Source organism: Aquarana catesbeiana, linkage group LG01 (assembly GCF_042186555.1).
Source record: "Aquarana catesbeiana isolate 2022-GZ linkage group LG01, ASM4218655v1, whole genome shotgun sequence".
In the NCBI taxonomy this organism is placed as follows: Eukaryota; Metazoa; Chordata; class Amphibia; order Anura; family Ranidae; genus Aquarana; species Aquarana catesbeiana.
Genome location: NC_133324.1, coordinates 671,928,956 through 671,946,981, shown reverse-complemented (window position 1 = coordinate 671,946,981; position 18,026 = coordinate 671,928,956). Strand labels below are relative to the sequence as shown.

The 18,026-nt window shown below is 46.9% G+C and overlaps 1 long non-coding RNA gene across 1 annotated transcript in view; it reads right to left on the bottom strand.

The window, feature by feature from the left end:
* Positions 1 to 18,026, bottom strand: part of LOC141114511 (uncharacterized) — a 30,781-nt gene that overhangs the window by 12,308 nt on the left and 447 nt on the right. The gene's annotated exons all lie outside the window — the stretch shown is intronic.

The following is an 18,026-nucleotide window of genomic DNA, read 5'->3' as shown; positions in this document are numbered from 1 at the left end:
CCTGTAGATGTGTGAACCGGCTCCATTGAGGAAATCCGCATCCAATTCAGAATAGTGTGAACCCAGCCTAAAAGTCCTCTGCAGCTGATAGGTGATGTAGACCTTTTTTTGTTTTGTTTTTACCAGAGCAGGGCCCAGGACCATACCTCACAACTGTAACCGATTTCCAGGGACCGTTCCTCATTCGGAAAAAAGTCCCTCTGTCCCTCTTTCCTCCTCATCTGTCTCTCATTTTGGTCCGATCTATATAGTTGTATATAAAATGCACTATTTTTCTATAAGCAAGTGTTTTACAGTGCTCAACCTTTCATCTAATTTCTAATTTGCTGTTCGTAAATTTCAGTAGCCAACATAAAGGAATTGTAGTGGTCAAAATTGCACTTGTGGGTTTAACCATCATTTTTATTTTTTTGTATAATTCTCCTTTAAGGGAACGTGGCAGGGAGTGTGTCCTATGCCTACATACTTTTGGTAATAGGTGACCCTCTTTACCATTTCAGAAATTTAGGAGGTATGCCCAAGACACTTTTTATATAGTGGTGTCTATTTGTCTAATAAACCTCCTCCACTGGTTCCACCTTCTGTGTGATGAATCAAGTAAATGTATTAAGCACCAATGACAAGAGGATGACAGATAAATACTTCACCATGCAGGGTGGCATCTTCCTGGTAATATGTTTTACTACACCCTGAATGCAAGGTGCAACTGCAAGATTGAAGAAGTTTCATCTTTACCAAAATCACTCAGCAATTTTCTCTTGTCTGGAGTGAGTAGGAACAGGTGAGAGCATTTTCAGCACTTTACGTCATAAAGTCTTCTGTGTAACATTGTTCATGTTAGCTAAATGAATTTAAAAATACAGCATAGCATATAAATATTCAGCAGTTGACGAATACCACATTTTAATCACTACTAATATCAATGTAGCATTCTCTATCAATAGGTAGGTGCTAGCAATGTTTTTATTACTAGGTACTGTCAGTCAGCACATCAGCAAATTTAGGCAGGCCTATGCCGCAAGCTATGCCTGTCTGTTTTGATCTGGGGGCTGGGAGTGGTCAGAGTAGCAATGGGTGTGGCCACCTGTGCTCTAGTTCTGAGGCACATCCCCTGCTTCCAGGGAGAATGTTCTGGAAGAGAGGCAGGGCCTAGAACTAGAGTGTCAGGCAGCTCATGTGGGAGCCCTGACCAATCCCCAATTGGTATTGGCAGGGAGGCGGGCCTCCTATATAAGCTGAGGTAACATGCCACTGGGGGAAAAAGTCGGCTGAGTGAATTGAGGAATGGAATTCTAGGCATCAGCAGGAGGGCACCCCCATCTGGGGGGGGGGGGTGCGCTGATCGCAGGAGGAGGCCCAGGGAGAATCTGTGAGGGAACTTTGCCTCTACACGGTCATTGGCATTGTCTTCGTGACCACGCGGTCGGTGATAAAGAACTGCTGGAGCAGAAGGGGCAGATGAAGCTGTCGGAATGTATGGTCCGTTCAAGTTCCTCATCAAGGTGAAAGGTCGGTGAGTGTTACCACAGTGGAGGGCTGAATGTGCCAGGAAGTCTGTGAGGGAATTTTGCTTCTACACGGTCATTAGCAAAGTCTTCATCATTTACACGGTGAATGATGGGGAGTCCTGGATCAGAGGAAAAGACTGTGGGGATCTGTGTCAAATCGATGTGGCCTGAGGGCACAGGATTTGCAAGTTTGGGCTGGTTGGGAACAGTAGTCCACCATCCAAGATAATGCTTTTAAACTACTGGGCCTCCGGGGAGAGGTAGGCCTCAGGCCCAGTGGCAGCGAGCAACCAGAGCCTGCTAAGGGACTTATTCAGAGTGGGTCCTTCTTGCCTTAATAGAAGTAGATGTGACATTGTTCAGAATACGTTTGTGCAGGAGGGGAACATGAGGAGAAGCTTTGTGCAGGAGGAAAGAAGTTTCTGGGAACATCATTTCTACATGGTTAGAAGTGGTGTCCTCATTCTCTACACGGTATTGAATGAGGAATCCTTGGAAGCAAATAGTCTGCGGGAGTAGAGCAGAGAGGAAGCAACAGTCTGCATGGAAATGCAGGAGGAGAAACATAATATTTACAGATGTACATCATACCTTCTGGCTCTAAATATGTGCTAAAATGTATATTCTTTAAAATATTATGGCAATTAATCGATTCTATGGGCATCCCATATACCCTTTTCCCATCCAAGTTGTACCCCCCCCAATAAAACAACAAAAACAAAACCAGCAAAAAAGACTGTTCATTGTCTCTGCAAGTGATGTATGAAGTCTGGCAGCGAGGTGAATTGGTGGATTGTTTGTTACTAGCGGCAACTACATCGCTACATCTATTTTCCTATATTTAAACACCCATCAGCATGAAAGCCATTCCAGGCAGATTTTTCTGTCGCTTGACAGTGTCTGTCTAAAACCTAATGCACATAGGCCGAATGCTGGGTGACATTGGCCGGTTCAATAAAAACTGGCCGACATTTGGCGTGTGTGTATGACAGCTGGTCCGATAGAAGCCGGACGTTTAGCCAGCTTCTGTCGGATGGGCATGCTGGAAAACCAGCAGCCAACTGACTCCCGATCAGTCAATGGCAGAGAGCACTGATCAGAGTGTTCTGGCAGGGGGCCATCCCTCTGTCAGAACACAACAGCTCAGCGAGGGAGGTCACTGTACTAACATTGGATTGTTAGTACAGCGGCTCTGACCAGAGCTGTCAGTTTTTTTCATTCAAAATGAAAACTGCGTACTAAGCTTGAGCCTAGGTTCACATTGGTGCGAAGCCGCATTTGCAGCGCTGCACCAATTCCCAAAAGTAGCTTCTGTACTACTTTTGGTGACTTCAGGGTGAGATTTGTATAGACATCTGTGCAGGAACCCTTGCAGTTGCACTGACATGCGGGAATGAAATTGTGCAAGCTCAGGTGAACTCGCAAGATTTCCTCCCTCTGTCATTGTGAACCAATGGCGTCCCTAGGGGGGGTCCAGAGGGGGCCCTGACCCCCCCCCCCCCCCAACATTATGCTGTGCCCCACCATGTGCCCCCCCCCCCCCCCCCCAATAAAAAAAAAATATATTTTTTTTTACAAAAAATCAATGTCTAAGAGGGAGAGAGTCCCCAGTCAGCTCCTGCGGGTGCTCCTCCCCCCTCCCTCTGCTCACTGACACTGCATAATGCGAGCACTCACACAACCATGGCCGCCCGATCTGCTCCTTCCCCTGCATCCTCATTGGCAGGGAGAAGAGCGAGTTGCAGGAAGGACTCCACCAGGGCTCTCAGTTACTGAAAAAACAGACTGATTTCTCAGACCAGCGCTGTCAATAGCAGGGGCAGGACAGCAAGAGGAGGCTGGGGAACCCCACAGTGGCAGAACACCAGGGCCGGTGGCAAGACAACCTTTGCAACCCTGATAGTTCTCCCACTGCTTTGGATCCTTATATTTTCTTGGTATGCTGGTGACATATATCTCTTGTTTTCTGCCACCCTGGGGGGCCCCAATACAGTAGGAAGGGAATTCACTGCAGAACATGTGAAAGGGCCATTGTGGGGTCGTAGTAAAGGGCCCCAGGAGATATATATAATTGCATTTTATAGTTGCCCCCCTACTTTTGTCCCTGTCCCCCCATGTGCCCCCCCTAAATATGAAAGCTGGAGATGCCACTGTTGTGAACCCGGGCTTATTGTGGTATCAACAGTTATTGCCACAGCCAGCAGCACAGGACACAAGGTTTCCTCAGGTAAGTAACCAATATAATACTAACCACTGCTCTCAATATGCTATGCTGTACATTATCGAGGCTGCATTTCTGCTCTTTGTAAACTGTGCTGAGTATTACATATACTGTACTGTACTGTACATTTTCCTAATTAAAATGTCTATTGTCTCAACTGTTGCTGGTTACTAACTTAAGTAGTCATTATTTTAATATTGGTCTTCTCTAAGCTAGGCTTAAAGTATAACTAAAAAGGTAAACTTTTATTTTCCACTTTAGAGTAAGTACTAGTGAGTACTGTCCCATTGAGGAGATTTCCCTCTACTTTCTGCCCCATAGCCAAAACAAGAAGTGGGAGGAAATCCGGGTTGTCACCAGAACTAATGTCCCCATTAGAAGTTCTCCCCTCTATTACTGGTCAACCCAAATGCAGTAATGCAGTCAAATCAATGCAGTAATCAGTGTCTGTGATCACCATACAGCAGAGCACTACAATTTTATTATAGTGACACTGTACTGCTCAGGGAGGTTGCTGTTTTCTTTTTCCTGTTTTCCCCTCCAATTGCTCACTGCTGTCCCAGTGACTGCAGTAAGTAATCAGCTTCATATCACAGCTGAAACTGTTCAAAAGCTGCAGGCATGCAACCTTTGCTATAACTGTGATCTCTGTGATTGGTCACAGTAATCGCATGGTACAGGGCTGAGGGACACAGTGATCACAGAGCATGGCGCCGTGCAGGAGTGGCCGATGTGGCAGGACATACTGGTATGTCCACCTGCATCAATGCTGCTCCTGCCCATGTTTATACAATAAATGGCCAGACAGGAGCAGTGGTAAGTTGTAAGTCATTGCTCGATTTTAAGCCAATTCCTGCTGAATCGGCTGAAATTCCAGCCATAGGTGGTCCTTTCAGCACTACTGAGCTTGACAAACTGATTTAAAAAAATTGAAGGAACTGGGTGGAAAATTGTCAGCTGAACAGCGAGTGCATTCAGCTGCAGTCATCATTCAGGTATTTAGACAGCTGCTGCTGTTTAGCATGGATGGGGAAATCTATATTTGTATGGTTAGCTTTCACCCTTTCGCCTCCAGGTTCGTACGTCATACAGACCTGATAGTGGGGGGCTATACACATAACCCTTTTTGAAATGGACAGGCAGATAAGAGCATTCGTGCGGCGGCGCTGCCACCCGATTGCTCTCACACATCCCTGCTACCGCCGCCGTGCCCCGCCATGCTTGCCGGGTTCCACTTGCCCATCAGCGGGCTCGAGAACTCCATAGCAGGTGCTTGCGCCTGGAGGGTACATTGAAGAGCGGACACACGTCCGCTCTCCTCACCTTCTTCTTGTGACCCAGAAAGCAACGTTTCTGACATTACTTCCCGGTCAAGCTCTCGTGTCCCTGGCTAGCTCAGCTGGGAAATAATGTTTTGCAATGTGATCTGCATTGCAAAACATTTAGTGGAGCACAGGGGATAAAGAGAACCTGTCACAAAAAAAAAAAAAAATACACCAAGGACAGAAAATCCCCCCCCCCCAAAACATTTTGAGTCCACCGCACATATACACATGCACAAACGTAAGCGCATGTGCTGGGGTGCCTACTCGTGAAATAGAGCTGTCTTTTGGTAGTATTTAATCACCGCTGGGTTCTTTATTTTTTGCGCTATAAAGAAAAAAGACCGAAAATTCTGTAGAAAAAGGCATTTTTCTTTGGTTCGGTTATAAAATTTAGCAAATTAGTAATTTTTCTTCATATATTTTGGCAAAAATTTATACCGCTACATATCGTTGCTAAAAATAACCCAAATCGGTGTATATTATTTGGTCTTTGTGAAAGTTATAGAGGCCAAAAGCTATGGTGCCAATATCTGAAAATTGATCACACCTGAAGTACTGACGGCCTATCTAATTTCTTGAGACCCTAACATGCCAGAAAAGTAAAAATACCCCCCAAATGACCCCTTTTTGGAAAGAAGACATTCCAAGGTATTTAGAAAGATGCATGATGAGTTTTTTGAAGTTGTAATTTTTTCCACAATTTATTGCAAAATCAAGATTTTTTTTTTCTTTTTTTTTTTTTCTTTTTTTTCCCCCCCACAAAATTGTCATATTAGCAGGTTATTTCTCACACACAGCATATGCATACCACAAATTACACCCCAAAACACATTCTGCTGTTACTCCCGAGTATGGCGATACCACATGTGTGAGACTTTTACACAGCGTGGCCAAATACAGAGGCCCAACATGCAGGGAGCACCTTCAGGCGTTCTGGAGCACCCAGGCAAATTCTGACATTTCTCTCCTACACGTAAAAATCATCATTTATTTGCTAGAAAATTACATAGAACCCCAAAACATTATATATGTTTTTTTAGCAAAGACCCTAGAGAATACAATGGTGGTCGTTGCAACTTTTTATCTCACATGGAATTTGCGCAGCAATTTTTCAAACGTGTTTTTTTTGGAAAAAAACAGTTTTGTGCTTTAAAACAAAACAAAACAGTAAAGTTAGCCCAATGTTTTTGCATAATGTGAAAGATGAAGTTATGCTGAGTAAATAGATACCTAACATGTCACCCTTCAAAATTGCACAGGCTCGTGGAATGTCGCCAAACTTTGCTACGTAAAAATCCCCATAGGCGACGCTTTAACATTTTTTACTGGTTACATGTTTTGAGTTACAGAGAAGGTCTAGGGCTAAAATTATTGCTCTCGCTCTACCGATCGCAGCGATGCCTCACATGTGTGGTTTGAACACCATTTTCATATGTGGGCGGGACATAAGTATGCGTTCGCTTCTGCATGCGAGCACGTGGGGAAAAAAATTTTACTTTTTTTTTTTATTGTTCATTTTACTTTATTTATATTAGTTTGACGCTTTTGTCCAAAAAATAAATTTTTTTGATCACTTTTATTCCTATTACAAGGAATGTAAACACCCTTGTAATAGGAATATGGCATGACAGGTCCTCTTTACAGTGAGATATGGGGTCAATAAGACCCCACATCTCACCTGTAGGCTGGGAAGCCTGAAATTAAAAAAAAAAAAATCCTCATTTTGATCGTAGCGGTGAGTCGGTAGAAGCACCTGAGGGTGGTGGGAGGGGGGGGGGGGGGGGGACGTCCCTTCTCGCCTCCCGTAAGAATGATCAAGCAGTGGAACAGCCGTTATGATCATTCTTATAGTGTAGGGAATCGCCAGGTGAAAAAGCTGATATCTGAATGCCGCTTGTAGCTGCAGGCATCATTCAGATATCCGCGCACAAAGTCAAGGATATTGTATGACGACCGGCGGGCGGGAAGTGGTTAAAACACATTTTTTTTTTTAGCACAAAGTTGTCCATTTATACAATATTTCTAACACATAGCATGTACATACCAAAAATTACACCCTAAAATAGATTCTCCTACTCCTCCTGAGTACGCGATACCACATGTGTGAGACTTCCACAGCCTGGCCACATACAGAGGGCGAATACAGCCGAGTATGGCTGAGCATGGCCTAGCTGGGTATCATCGAGTATGGCTGGGTATGGCAGAGTATGGCTGGGTATGGCAGAGTATGGCTGGGTATGGCAGAGTATGGCTGGGTATGGCAGAGTATGGCAGAGTATCACCGAGTATGGCAGAGTATGGCTGGGTATTGCAGAATATTGCGGGGTATTGCAGGGCATTACGGGGTATTGCAGAGCATTGCGGGGTATTGCAGAGTATTGTGAGGCATTGCAGAGTATTGCGGGGTATTGCAGAGTATTGCACAGGGAATTGCAGAGTATTGCACAGGGAATTGCAGAGTATTGCAGAGCATGGAGGAATGGCTGAGCATGGATGGAAGGATCCATGGCTGTGACTGCACATGTCACAGAGCAGCGCTGTGGGCACTACAGATGCAGCCCACAGCGCTGCTGCCATCCAATCCCTCCCCCTCTGTACCGATCGGGGGAGAGGGGAGAGAGGAACCGGCATCATGACATGATGCCGGTTTGTTTACATGTGATCGCTCCGTCATTTGACGGGGGGCGCACAGGAGCCGTTTTCTGGGATCACGTCATAGTACGTGCTCCCAGAGTTATCCAACCGCCCTGCAGCCGTCATTTGGCTATGAGCCGGTTGGTAACTGGTTAAACATATGTGCAAAAAAAAAACGCAAAAATTGCTCTGGCAGTGAAAGGGTTAAACGAAGTGCAAGTTGATTTGCTAACAGAATAGAGACTGAGCTTAGTACAGAACATAAAGCATGTCAATCAACCAATCATGTGCCAGCAAAAAGGAATGTTTTTTTTTTTTTATCAATTTTTATTATCTTAAAAGAAAATTACAAAGTACATTATAAAGTAATCTAGTCAGCTTCCAGGTTTTATTGCCAAAGCTTAATTGAACAAGCTGAAAGGGGTTGTAAAGGTGTTTTTTTTTTTTTTTAAAAATAACAAACATGTCATACTTACCTTCACTGTGCAGCTCGTTCTGCACAGAGTGGCCCCGAACCTGGTCTTCTGGGGTCCCTCGGCGGCTGTCTCAGCTCCTCCCCGCAAGCATTTACCACCTTCATGCGAGCTCTCTCGCACGGTGGTGAGTGCTTGCGGGCGCGCTCCCGTGATACAGCCGGCGGCTATAGCCGCTCGCTGTATCACTCGGCCCCGCCCCCCGGCGCGCCGCGTCATCGGATGTGATTGACAGCAGCGCGAGCCAATGGCTGCGCTGCTTTCAATCCATCCACTGCAGCCAATCAGCGGCCAGGGTGAGCGGAGGAACAGATGTCGGGAACGCGAAGCTGACTTTCGAGGCGTCAGGTAAGTAAAACGGGGGGGCTGGGGGCGGCGGTTCTGTCAGAAGTTTTTTCACCTTAATGCATAGAATGCATTAAGGTGAAAAAACTTTTACCTTTACAACCCCTTGAAGTTAGAAGCTGATTGGTTACCATGAACATCTGCAAAAGATTCTGAGTGCTCCAGTTTTAGTAAATCTACCCCAGTGTTTCTTCTAACATAAGGTTACATATGGGTTTTTATACATAACCTTATCTAACAAGGAAGGTTTTTTAATAATTTGAACTGTTATGTCAGGACCCAAGGGAAAGAATAGAACACCAACATGACTTTTTAGTACAGTAAAAAATATCTGGGGCATGTTTCTTATTACCAGAGATGGCTCCAGGCCAAAATTTTTGGGGGTGCTGTAAGAAAAATAGAGAAAAAGAGAGAGAGAATAGCGCCTCTAGTTAAAACTGCTTTATTCAATGCGGTAAAAAATAGTAGCCACCTACATGTCAACAAGGAACAATGCTCTCTGCCAATGACTAAAGACAGGCTGCGGATGGAGCACAGGCTGGTGAGTAGGGGTGAGCCGAACACCCCCCGGTTCGGTTCGCACCAGAACCTGCGAACGGACCGAAAGTTCGCACGAACGTTAGAACTCCATTGACGTCTATGGGACTCGAACGTTCAAAATCAAAAGTGCTAATTTTAAAGGCTAATTTGCATGGTATTGTCCTAAAAAGGGTTTGGGGACCCGGCTCCTACCCCAGGGGACATGTATCAATGCAAAAAAAACTTTTAAAAACGGCCGTTTTTTCGGGAGCAGTGATTTTAATGATGCTTAAAGTAAAAAAAAAAAAAAAAAAAAAGTGAAATATTCCTTTAAATATCGTACCTGGGGGGTGTCTATAGTATGCCTGTAAAGTGGCGCGTGTTTCCCGTGTTTAGAACAGTCCCTGCACCAAATGTCATTTTTAAAGGAAAAAATCTCATTTAAAACTGCTTGCGGGTTTAATGTAATGTCGGGTCCTGGCAATATGGATGAAAATCAGTGAAACAAACGGTACCCCCCAGTCCATTACCAGGCCCTTTGGGTCTTGTATGGATATTAAGGGGAACCCCACACCCAAATTAAAATAAGGAAAGGTGTGGGGCCACCAGGCCCTATATACTCTGAACAGCAGTATACAGGCGGTGCAAACAAGACAGGGACTGTAGGTTTGTTGTTAAGTAGAATCTGTTTGTCATTTTGAACGGGGACATTTTTAACGTGTTTAGCTCCAGCCAAAATATCTTTAAGCTTTTTGGAAAACATAGGGAAGGGTTATCACCCCTGTGACATTTGTTTTGCTGTCTTTCCTCCTCTTTAGAAGATTTCACCTCACTTTTTGTCCCAATGACAAATGTTTTTTGAGAATTTGGGGTTTTTTGTGGAACAAGGATTGGAAAGCATCAGTGGAAAGGAGAAATGTTTTTCCCATATTAACTCTTACAGGAGAGAATTTCCCTTCCTAGGGGTAGATTTCATCTCACTTCCTGTTGTCTCCTTCCGTTTGCAAGTAGGAGTCGTTTGTAAGTTAGATGTTTGAAAGTATGGGCCTGCCCTATATACTCAGCAGAAATTTGGGCCTTAGATGTTGTTGTGGCCACAACAACGCAAGCCCTCACAGGGCCCTGCTGTGAAATATTAGATCAAGAATTGTAATTACATGCCCCTGTTGAACAGGGGCAGAAAAATTGGGCCTTTGGTGGTGGTGGTGGTGCTGGTGCCACAACACTGCAACCCCTCACAGACACTCTAGTTGGAACGCAGGAACGAGCCCTGCTGCAAAGTATTGCATCAAAAATTGTAATTACACGCCCCTGTTAAACAGGGGCAGAAAAATTGGGCCTTAGGCACTGGTGGTGGTGCCCAGAACCAAAAATGTTCTTACAAGCTATCAGCGTGATGATTGAGGAGGAAGAGGATAATTACTCAGGGATAGTCACTCAGCATCAGCATAGGCAGTCTTTGAAGGGATCTGAGATTTCAAAAAAAATTATTCGGTTACATCAGCATCAGGTGCTTGGTAGCTGGTGGTGATCCAAGACTGATTCATTTTTATGAAGGTCAGTCGATCGACCGAGTCGGTGGACAGACGCACCCTGTGATCGGTTACCACGCCTCCAGCAGCACTGAATGTGCGTTCCGAAAGAACGCTGGATGCAGGACAGGCCAGTAGCTCAATTGCATACTGTGTAAGCTCTGGCCAGTGATCCATCCTCAAGACCCAGTAACCCAGAGGATTTTCGGTGGGAAAGGTGTCCAAGTCTGATCTTGCCCCTAGGTATTCCTGCACCATGTAAAACAGATGCTGGCGATGGTTGCTGGAACCGATCATACCTTGGGGCTGCGGACCAAAAAATTGTCTGAACGCATCGGTCAGACGGCCACCTTCTCCACCGCTCCTTCTTTGACTGACAGGAGTTTGTAACCTCCCAGTCTCTGGGAACGCGTTGCACAGACCTTTCTGCAAGGCCTCCCGAAGATGTTTCATCCTCTGCTCCCTCTGCGATGGCAAGATAAGGTCCGCAACCTTACCCTTGTAATGTGGATCAAGGAGGATTGCCAGCCAGTATTGGTCCTTCTCCTTGATACCACGAATACGAGGATCCTTACGCAGGCTTTGCAGGATCAGGGAGGCCATGCAGCGTAGGTTTGCTGAGGCATTTGGTCCGGAGTCCTCTGGGTCACTAAGGACGACATGGTCCGCAGCCACCTCCTCCCAGCCACGTACAAGTCCATGTGTTTCTTGGGGACTGATCCCTTAAAGACTGCTGCTGAGTGCCAGGCTCCACCTCCATACTGACACAATCTTCCTCCTCCTCCTCCTCCTCCTCGTCCTCTTCCTGTGTGATCGGCGGGCACGCAGGAACACTGTCTGGATAAAGGGGGCCTTGAGAGCTAAGGAAGTCCTCCTCTTCCTGCCTCTGTTCTGCCTCAAGTGCCCTGTCCATTATTCCACACAGCGTGTGCTCCAACAGGTGGACAAGGGGGACAGTGTCACTGATGCATGCACTGTCACTGCTCACCATCCTCGTGGCCTCCTCAAATAGTGACAGGACAGTGCATGCATCCCTGATCATGGCCCACTGGCGTGGGGAAAAAAAAACCAAGCTCCTCTGACCCTGTCCTGGTGCCATAGTCGCACAGGTACTCATTGATGGCCCTCTGCTGCGTGTGCAGCCGCTGCAGCATGGCCAACGTTGAGTTCCAACTGGTGGGCATGTCACAGATTAGGCGGTTCTTGGGCAGGTTAAACTCCTTTTGGAGGTCCGTCAGCCCAGCACTGGCATTATATGACCGGCGGAAATGCACACAGACTTTCCTGGCCTGCCTCAGGACATCCTGAAAGCCAGGGTACCTGCCCAAGAACCGCTGCACCACCAAGTTAAGGACGTGAGCCAAACAGGGCACATGGGTCATTTGTCCCTGTCGGAGGGCAGAGAGGAGGTTGGTGCCATTGTCACAAACCACCATTCCTGCCTTAAGTTGGCGTGGCGTCAATCACCTCTGAACCTGCCCCTGCAGAGCTGACAGAACCTCTGCCCCAGTATGGCTCCTGTCCCCCAAGCACACCAGCTCAAGCACCGCATGGCATCTTTTGGCCTGCGTACTTGCGTAGCCCCTTGAACGGCTACGGAGCACCGCTGGTTCCGAGGACAAAGCACAGGAAGAGGCCATGGAGGAAGAAGAAGAGGAGGGGGTGGAGGAGAGAGGTGTGTCACAATCATTAGCATTTTGGAGGCGTGGTGGCGGAACAACCTCCAACACTACTGCACCTTGTCCTGCATTCTTCCCAGCTGAAACTTAGGTAACGTCCCTGTCCATGCCTGCTGGACCATGAGTCAGCGGTAATATGCACCTTACCGCTGACCGCCCTGTCCAGCGAGGAAGACATTGCCTTCCACATGCCGGTAGAGAGCCGGAATCGCCTTCCGTGAGAAAAAGTGGCGTTTGGGTACCTGCCACTGAGGAACCGCACATTCCACAAACTCACGGAAGGGGGCAGAGTCTACCAACTGAAAAGGCAGCAGTTGAAGTGCTAGCAATTTTGCCAAGCTAGCATTCAACCGCTGGGCATGTGGATGGCTGGGAGCAAACTTCTTTCGGCGGTGCAGCAGCTGGGGCAGGGAAATTTGCCTGGTACAATCTGACGTTGGTGTACCAAAAGCAGATTGCCCACAAGTACTTGGCTGTGACACACCTAATTCTACACCTTCATTCCTCTCAGTGCAGGTCTCAAAGAGGACTGAAGGTATAGTAGGGTTGGAAATCTCAGCTGATGAGGAGCAAGGAGAGGTCCTCTTTGTTCTTTGGTGTGGGTCTTTTAGATACGCTTGCCAACGAACTGCATGGCAGGTCAACATATGTCTGGTCAAGCATGTGGTACCCAAGCGGGAGATGTTTTGGCCACGCGAGATACGCTTGAGACATATGTTGCAAATAGCAGCGGTGCGATCTAATGCACTCGTCTCAAAAAAGGCCCACACCAAAGAACTTTTTGAATAACGCACAGAGACTGCAGCGCCCTGCACATGTGGAGCTTTGGGGTGTGATGCAGTCAATGTGCTGCCCTTATGATGTGCCACCTCCTCCTCCTCCTCCTCTCTCCTATCAGGCACCCACGTTGAGTCAGTGACCTCATCATCCCCTCCCTCCTCATCACTGGAGCAAATCTGCCAGTATGCTGCAGCAGAGGGAGCATGACTGCCAGATTGCTGTCCTTCTTGGGCACCCCCTCTGTCCGTGCTCATGTTACTGCCTTCATCAAGCTCAGTATCATCATCAGAGCCTTCCAAACGCTGGGCATCCTCCTGGAGCATGTACCCAACACTGTGGTCAAACAGTTCGAGGGACTCCTCAGGAGGACATGGTGGGGCTAGGGAAGGAGTCACTGATGACATTGAGCCGAGGGAAGAGGCCGCTGCTTTGCCAGACAAAGTACCCTGGGCATGGGTGAGAGAGGATGAGGAGGATGAGGACGACTTGGTCATCCACTCGACCAAGTCTTCCGCATGTTGCGGCTCAACACGGCCAGCTGCCGAAAAAAAGGCCAAGCGTGTCCCACGGCCACGTGCTGATGAGGATGCACCGTCTCCACGACCAGCACTAGACACAGAGCCTGCTTGCCCTCTCTTATTGGCTTGTGACTGTCTACCTCTCCTTCTTGGCCTTCCAGACATACTAATGGCCTGTAGCTGCACTAAGCTGGGATATATAGATATATATATATATACTGATACTGCAGCTAGCAAAATCAACTGCCTGCCTGTTGTATGAGAACACCACCAACCTTCTACAGGTAGCTTTAGCTGAACACTGTGAGGTGGACGCACCCCACTAACTTGTAGGTTTAGCTGAACACTGTGAACAGGACGCACCCCACTAACTTGTAGGTTTAGCTGAACACTGTGAACAGGACGCACCCCACTAACTTGTAGGTTTATCTGAACACTGTGAGCAGGACGCACCCCACTAACTTGTAGGTTTAGCTGAACACTGTGAGGTGGACGCACCACACTAACTTGTAGGTTTAGCTGAACACTGTGAGGTGGACGCACCACACTAACTTGTAGGTTTAGCTGAACACTGTGAGGTGGACGCACCACACTAACTTGTAGGTTTAGCTGAACACTGTGAGGTGGACGCACCACACTAACTTGTAGGTTTAGCTGAACACTGTGAGCAGGACGCACCCCACTAACTTGTAGGTTTAGCTGAACACTGTGAGCAGGACGCACCCCACTAACTTGTAGGTTTAGCTGAACACGGTGAGCAGGACGCACCCCACTAACTGTAAATAGTCTAGCTGCCTGACTGTGGTACTAATAGGATCAAAAGAACACCAGTAATTTTCTTCAGGTAGCTGTATATACTGTAACAAGACAAGCCTGCCTGTCAGTAAGAAGATAACAGGAACGGATCTAGCTGAACACTGTGAGCAGGACGCACTGCACTAACTTGTAGGTTTAGCTGAACACTGTGAGGTGGACGCACCCCACTAACTTGTAGGTTTAGCTGAACACTGTGTGCAGGACGCACTGCACTAACTGTAAATAGTCTAGCTGCCTGACTGTGGTACTAATAGGATCAAAAAAACACCAGTAATTTTCTTCAGGTAGCTGTATATACTGTAACAAGACAAGCCTGCCTGTCAGTAAGAAGATAACAGGAACGGATCTAGCTGAACACTGTGAGCAGGACGCACCCCACTAACTTGTAGGTTTAGCTGAACACTCTGAGCAGGATGCACCCCACTAACTTGTAGGTTTAGCTGAACACTGTGAGCAGGACGCACCGCACTAACTTGTAGGTTTAGCTGAACACTGTGAGCAGGACGCACCGCACTAACTTGTAGGTTTAGCTGAACACTGTGAGCAGGACGCACCCCACTAACTTGTAGTTTTAGCTGAACACTGTGAGCAGGACGCACTGCACTAACTGTAAATAGTCTAGCTGCCTGACTGTGGTACTAATAGGATCAAAAGAACACCAGCAATTTTCTTCAGGTAGCTGTATATACTGTAACAAGACAAGCCTGCCTGTCAGTAAGAAGATAACAGGAACAGATCTAGCTGAACACTGTGAGCAGGACGCACAGCACTAACTGTAAATAGTCTAGCTGCCTGACTGTGGTACTAATAGGATCAAAAGAACACCAGTAATTTTCTTCAGGTAGCTGTAAATACTGTAACAAGACAAGCCTGCCTGTCAGTAGGAAGATAACAAGAACGGATCTAGCTAAACTGAATACAGTGTATATATATATATATGCAACACCTGGGATGCATATATATACACAATACACTGTAAGTGCAGCTAACTGACTGACTGTTCTGCCTAATCTATCTAACTCAAATCAAATGTCACTGTCTGAGAGAGAGAGAGAGAGAGAGACAATGAACGCCGGAACACACACTACACAGGGCCGCCGTGCAGGCGGCCTTATATAGTGTGGGGTGTGTACTAAATCCCCTGAGCCATAATTGGCCAAAGCCTCCTTGGCTTTGGCCAATTACGGCTCTCTGTTCAGGTGGTGCTGTGATTGGCCAAGCATGCGGGTCATAGTGCATGCTTGGCCAATCATCAGCCAGCAATGCACTGCGATGCCGCAGTGAATTATGGGCCGTGACGGCCCATATCGTTCCCATATCGTTCGCAATTCGGCGAACGGGCGAACAGACGATGTTCGAGTCGAACATGGGTTCGACTCGAACACGAAGCTCATCCCTACTGGTGAGACGCCGGTATTCCGTTGCTGCAAACGAGGGCAGAGGACCGGGATGGGATCGCCACTCATGCAGGGAAGGAGAGGGCGGCTCGCTAAACCAGCGTGTGACGTCAGCCGAGTAAATGGACACGCATTTCAGAGCATGCGCAGCGGCTGTCTTTTTCTCACGAATGTCTCCAAGTTGGCTTCACTTCTAAGAAGAGCTGCCCTGTGCTGACTGCGATACCACATCTCCCTTACCAGCTATCAACAGCTTTTAAAGGACCTATCTATGGACCCTTTGTTTTACACTTTATTTTAGAAGGTCTTAGAGCCGTTCCTGCCTGTCAATTATGGTCTATCAGGAATTCCGAGCGCCTTTCTCATATGTTTTTTTTTTCCTAAGAAAAATAGAGGGTGCTGACGTAGCGCGCAAAGCGCGCCGCAAAATTTGTGCGTGTGGGCATTGCCAAAAGGTGTGTGTGGCTAAAATGGGTGTGGCCAAATGTCAGTGATTCTTCCCGATCTATAGCTTGTAGTGTGCCACCTTTCCTTCTTTATATAGGCTAAAAAGAGCCTGGAGGTACACTGAAGAGATTGTGAAGTAAAATAAGCTCAATTAAGGCCAACAATTATAGCTCCCAGCATATGTCAGGGCCAGCAATAACCTCAAGTCAGTGGGTAGTAGTTAAGTATTAAAATTCAACAGCCACAAAGAAGCCAGAGAACCATCTAAAAACTCAGTCACACATTGATAACAGACCATGCAGTCGGGCACGTTGTCCCTGTAGTGGAGCTGCTGGTTTAAGCTGGTCTGTTACCTTCACTCTGCTTCCCTGGGTTCTGTTGAGTTTACTCCTGGATGCACACGCACCAACACTGGAGTACGTTTTCAATGCTTTATTAAACAAACGACTTAGGAAGTAGCAGAAAAGAGGTAGAAAGGAAACTCGCAGAAGAAACTCAAATATTCTCTGAAAGGGTTCTCTTGGCAAAATATCTTGGTATAAGTCAAATACTATTTGAAATGCGCTCCCCTCATGGGACACACTCCTTGCTCATCTGGATAGGCCTCTCTCACCGGTCTAGCAGCCAGTACGCAGCACGAATCAAAGTCTCTGCCACAGACTTGTTTGGGAATAAAATCCGTACGATCCTCTGCCACAGGATGTATAGATTTGCTGTAGTGAAAGTCAGTCACAGTGCTTGAACCTTTAAGCCGAGCCGGCAACACTATGCTGTATAGTTACTTTTGGATACGTCCTCCAACCGAGTCACCAGGCCCCTCTATAGACCAGCACGCTGCGTGATCTCTCCAAGACGGGTCCTCCCCTGGGATCTCCTCGGTTGTCCAGCTTCATCACACAGGACTGACAGCTCAGGACCATTCCTCGGCCACCGTGGCAGGCACCAGACAAGCCTCTGGACCCACCCATGCGCCATTGTATCGTGGGCCTCCCGATCGGAGGACCACGAGGTAGCTCCTTAAGGCATACCTGTCGGCCAGGAGGGCCAGCAGGTGGCTGTAAAACGAACCCCAAAATATGGCGTCTGTCCCATAAATACCCGGGCGTGCCTCCAGGACAGAGGAGCATCTATTCGCTTCAACGCGTTGCCTTTCCAACCCTGACCAGTGGTAACAGCGACACCAACCGGTCAGCACGGAAACACCCACAACGTAAGCCAAGCTGGAACAGAGGCAAACTTTTAACCTTCCTAACACACAATTTACTAAATTTACCTAACATGCGGTAGATTACAAATCTACCAGCGCTACATCCCATACCCAAAAAAACTACAAAATGTGCTAAAGGTAATTATCACCACAATGTATGCCACAATAATTCAAAGAAAGCAGTAAAAGCATAAAAAGTATCAATAAATATATAAATTAAATATGTGCTAAAAACGATAAAAGTGTAATCTGTGCATGCATATAAAGTGCAATACAAGTGACCCCTATTAGAATTTCACATCAACAAAGTTACTTAGAATTGTCTGCAAGCAGATTGAATCCTCTGCAAGCTATTAACAGCTGCTTCCGGGCACCATCACCCACTGGGTGAGAAAAAAGGTAAGGTAGTGCAGTATCATGTTATTTGGCACAGTGCATTTTTGAAAAGTAGTGCATGCACTATTTTTTTGTGCAGTCTGATGCGATTTGCAGCCAAATAGGCTGCAAAATCGCACCACCCTGAATTGCACAGAAACTTAGAGCAAGCTCCTTTGAAAACTGATTTACGTGCATTTTGCTTTTCAGAAATGTTTCCACAGGTGGTGAGGCGATATATTACTTCTTC